The following is a 5534-nucleotide window of genomic DNA, read 5'->3' as shown; positions in this document are numbered from 1 at the left end:
CAGCTTCCCCCCTAGTAGCTTTTTCAACCTTCTGAAATAAAAAGTTGTCTGCAATGCAGTCCAAGAATTTGTTGGACAGTCTGTGCCCCGCTGTGTTATTTTCCCAACATATATCCGGAAAGTTGAAGTCCCCCATCACCACCAAATCTTGGGCTTTGGATGATTTTGTTAGTTGTTTAAAAAAAGCCTCATCCACCTCTTCCACCTGGTTAGGTGGCCTGTAGTAGACTCTTAGCATGACATCACCCTTGGTTTTTACCCCTTTTAGCCTAACCCAGAGACTCTCAACACTTCCATCTCCTATGTCCATCTCTACCTCAGTCCAAGTGTGTACATTTTTAATATATAAGGCAACACCTCCTCCCTTTTTCCCCTGTCTATCCTTCCTGAGCAAGCTGTATCCATCCACACCAACATTCCAATCATGTGTATTATCCCACCAAGTTTCAGTGATGCCAACAATGTCACAGTTGTATTTATTTATTAGCACTTCCAGTTCTTCCTGCTTATTACCCATACTTCTCGCATTTGTATATAGGCATCTAAGATACTGGTTTGATCTTTCCTCCCAGTTTTGTCCTGACCCTCCTTTCTCTCTGCCAATATAGCCCACCCTCCCTCTCATTTCCGACCCATCTCCCAGGTCTCCACGTTCCCCACTTACCTGCGGGCTTTGCTCACCTGTCCCCGTCAAACCTAGTTTAAAGCCCTCCTCACTAGTTAGCCAGTCTGTGTCCAAATAGGGTCTTTCCCCTCCTCGAAAGGTGAACGCCATCTCTACCTAGCAGTCCTTCCTCAAATAGCATCCCGTGGTCTAGGAAGCCAAAGCCCTCCTGGCGACACCATCTTTGCAGCCAGACATTCACCTCCATGATGCATCTGTCTCTGCCCGGGCCCCTACCTTTGACAGGAAGAATCGAAGAGAATACCACCTGCGCTCCAAACTCCTTCACCCGTACTCCCAGAGCCCTGTAGTCACTCTTGATCCGCTCAGTGTCACACCACGCAGTATCATTTGTGCCCACATGGATGAGTAGCATGGGGTAGTAGTCAGAGGGCTGGATAATCCTTGACAAGGCCTCTGTAACATCTCGGATACGGGCTCCCGGCAGGCAGCATACCTCCCGAGATGAAATGTCAGGGCGACAGATGGGCGCCTCCGTCCCCCTCAGCAGAGAGTCTCCGACCACCACTACCCTACGTTTACTATTCGCAGTGGTGGCAGCAGACCTCCCAGCCTTAGGGGTACGAGGCTTCTCCTCCTTTACTGTAGGGGGTGATGCCTTCTTTTCTGTATCAAGAAGAGCATAACGGCTACCTATTACCACGGCGGGAGGGTTCGGAGCAGGGGTGGAGCACTGCCTGCTGCCAGAAGTAACCAGCTGCCAGTGTCCACCCTGAGCCATCTCCTCCTCCACCAGTGGTGTATCAGCAGTCCTGTGTACTGGGACAGCTACCTCAGCTGTCTCCACATGGACACTGTCCAGGAATTGCTCGTGGATTCGGATGCTCCTCAACCTAGCCACCTCCTCCTGTAGCTCTCCCACCTGCTGCCTGAGAGATTCCACCAGCAGGCACCTTTCACATTGGATGGTCCCCCCAGCCTGGATATCAGTAAGTGGAAATTGCAAGTTACAGTCTCTGCAAAACCACACCAGGATCTGGGTAGAAGCATCCATGCTCAGGCGCTCTGTCTGGCTACAGGCGCAGGTGGAGGAGACAGAAGCAGTGCTGGCACATGTGTTGCGGGTCTTCCTAACCATCGTAAGCCTCCCTCTGTCAAACTCCCGTCTGTAGCCCCCTGTCCGCTGAAAGGGTTGTTTAAGCAAGAAGTTTTAGGTTTTAAGGGGAATAAAGGGACAACAGATAGAACCGGCAAGGGACCCTCGCCCCCTTCCCACTCCCTTGCGAAACTCCCTGTTAGCAGCCCCTGTTCGCAAAAGCTCCCTGGTCGCTTGTGCGCTGCTTTATAAAGCCCTAGCCTGTATGAATGCCCCGCCCACTGATTAAGGCTCAGCCAATTACCAGAGGCTTCTAGCTTTCAAACCTTCCTTTGAAGCTCACAGCTTCCAACTGCCAGCCACAGCACACAGTCCTTCAACCAACCAAACAAACAAACAGACTGACAAACACAAGCTCAGCACACAGCAAGTAACCCCCAAACACAAACAAACACACACTACAGACAGTCACTTACCCCAAAAGGGTGCTGTATTGCTCCTCCTTCACCTGGAGATGCCTGTCTCCCAGAGTGATCCACAAACCAGGAAAGATAGGCATTCACCCGCCTAGCATGCATGAGAGGCCCAGTCTCGTAGGTATGCTTAAAGGAGACCTACCAGATCTGGTCCCATTCAAACCCTGTTTGTCAGAAGCACAGGAAACGGCAGTGGTGGCCATCTTGTAACTTTTAGTCCAGGGCATAGAGCACTCCCCTGTGAGATACCCAAGTTCAATCCCTGTTCAGGAACAGGGGGAGAAAGGATTTAAACAGGGTTCCCCCACCTTTCCAGAGAGGTGCTCTAACCACCTGGCTATGGGATATTCTGATGTGGGACTCCTGTTGAAGCTGTTCCGGTGCGGATTGAATACTTAAAAAAATATTGGGGAGGAGAGAGAGCGAGAGAATGACTCTATAGTAGTCTGATGGTTAGAGTGACAAGATGGGAGACCTTTGGTCTATCCCCTCTGGGCCAACGACTCTTTAATTAGTTAGACGAAGTGTGTATCTTCCCTCATTTGTGGATCTCTCTAGGAGACTGGCATCCAGATGCCTGGGGGGATTCAGCAGTGCCCATTCTCAAAGGCATAAACTTAGGTGCTGAGGGAACATTTACCCTGAAAATTGAGGTGACGAGTGAGTTTAGGGGTCTACGGGGTTCAGCAGGAGTTGTGTGAATCACAGTGGGGCCTAAAACTGTGACTCAGGAAACTAAACCCAGACTTTGTGAAACTAGGCCTCTGTGCCTCAGTTCCCCATCTGCTAAATGGGGATAATAACAATTCCCTGCCTCGCAGCAGGATCGCGAGTATAAATGTGTTAAAGATTGGCCTAGAATAGAACTGGCTGGAAAGTGGATTTTTTTTTTCCTTTCAGAAAAAAATTGACTTTTTGTCAAAAAAGCAAAATTTCCAAAAATTGAACATTTACATCTGAAAGTTGACAAAAACTATTAAAAAGCAACAGAGAGTCCTGTGGCACCTTTAAGACTAACAGATATATTGGAGCATAAGCTTTCGTGGGTGAATGCCCACTTCGTCGGATGCATGCATGCTCTGGAAAGGTGGGGGAACCCTGTTTAAATCCTTTCTCTCCCTGTTCCTGAAGAGGGATTGCATGCATGCATCCGACGAAGTGGGCATTCACCCACGAAAGCTTATGCTCCAATACATCTGTTAGTCTTAAAGGTACCACAGGACTCTCTGTTGCTTTTTACAGATCCAGACTAACACGGCTACCCCTCTGATACTTAAAAACTATTAAAGTAAATTAAATTCTAAAAAAATGGATTTTCAGACAAAAATGTTCATTTTCTATGTTTTCATCTTTTTTTAAAATGAAATCTTGACAATTTTCAAGGACTGTAGGCACTTTCTGTGAACACTTTGTTTTGTCACCCCTGCAATTTTCCACTGAAAACAGTTTGAATGGAACATTTTTGACCACTCCTGGCCCAGACACTGCAGCCATTTAATAGGTCTTGGTTTTGTGACCAGCTCTAGAGTTGAGTTATGATAGTTCCCCCACTAGAGTGGATCATGAGGCTTATTTCATCCCTGTGCAATCTTCAAAGGGGGAAGTAGACTGGAAATTTCAGAGGAGACTAAAGGAGCTTGATGTCCAACACTCATTGAAATTCAATGGTGTTGGCACATAACTTCCTTTAATTCTTTTGAAACTCTCATCTTAAATCAGGAGATCTAGATTCTGCTCTAAGGTCTCCCACTGACGGTGTGAGTTTAAACAAGCTACACAACCTTTGTGCCTCCCAATGTCCCTGTCAGCTGCAGTCACTATGACTGGTTTTATTGAGCCAAAGGGAGTTAGGAATCCAAATTCCATTGAAAGTTTCTCTAAAAAATTCAGTTGTCATTGAAATTTGTCAGATTTTTCTTGAAAAGAAACCTCAAAAAAATTCCAGGAAAAACGTTGACGAACATGAAAATAATTTCACAAACAGCTCAACTCACCATCCAGGGTACTGAGTTCTTCTGAAAATTCTGGCCTCAGGGCATACAAGTAAATTACATCCCAGGTCCAGCAGTGGGCAAGATGATTTCTGACCTGCTGTGAAGCACAAAGTATTGGCTATTGCCCAAAGCCACTAAGAAGGTCAGTGGCAAAATCAGGAGCCAAGACCCAGGGGACTCGGGAGCCTAAATACCTTTGAGGACCTTGGCCTGGATCAAGTTTCTGAATTCCTATCTAGTGCACTAACTGCCTTAGACTCTTGAAAATAAAAGTCAAAATATGTAATGTTTGTGTGCAAATCTGGAGTCCTTGGAGGATGCAGAAAAACAGCAGCATTTGAAAATGTGGCTCAAATAATTATTGCAAATATTGTCTTAATAGTATCAAGACAGCAAATATAAATGTCGAAGGATCTCAGAAATGACCTGGACTTGGCATATAAGGAAATGATGCATTGTAGACACCAACTTTGAACTCACTAAAATCTCCAGGAGCTGCAGGAACATAGCAGTTTTTGTCTTTAATACTGGGATCAGAGTTTAAGTTATTGTTAATGTTCTCTGATAAACACACTCATACACATACTAATGTGCACATTGAAACACACTCAATAATGCACATTTACAATACATAACAACATAATGCACTCGTACATTTTTCACTGATAAACACAATTTTGTGCATTCACAAATGCACAATAGTGCACAGTGAGAAACATATTCACATTAGGTACATTCTCAATTCAGATCTGTAAATCTGAGAATGCAGTAGCTGTTGGGTGACTGGTGGGACATGAGACTGGTTGGACACAGCCCTTGTCTGAGTGAGGCAAATCTTCAGAGCACACAAAATGCCATCTCATTCTCTCTCACACACAGACACATTTTGACACATAGCCCCTCTCTCTCTCTTTCTTTCTTTCTTTCTTAGTTTCCTCCCCATCTGTCTGTCTGTCCATTCTTTTCCCTTTATAATTTGTACTGCAGTAGCACCCATTGTGCTAAGAGCTGTACAAACAGGGGTAAAAAAACAGTGGCCTGCCATGAAGAGCTGACAATCTAAGGCCCTGATCCTGCAAAGAGCTAAATAGATCTTTTGAGTTATTTTCTGTACTTTCAAATGCTTGGGTTTCTTTTCATTTAAACCTTAGCTCTTGAATGCATCACTGAGATACTGTAATGATAACACAAAACACAGATCATCATCCACTAGCAATTGGCCAGTGGAACTCACAGTCACAAGATAGCCTGGAAGCAAGGAGATTAGTAGGAGATCCCCTGGGTCTGAGCTCAGGTGGATAGCCTGAGCATCTGTTGATGTCACAAGTCCACACAGCTGTTTC

This window comes from Emys orbicularis, chromosome 13 (genome assembly GCF_028017835.1).
Source record: "Emys orbicularis isolate rEmyOrb1 chromosome 13, rEmyOrb1.hap1, whole genome shotgun sequence".
NCBI classification, from domain to species: domain Eukaryota; kingdom Metazoa; phylum Chordata; order Testudines; family Emydidae; genus Emys; species Emys orbicularis.
This window is presented reverse-complemented; position numbering follows the sequence as displayed.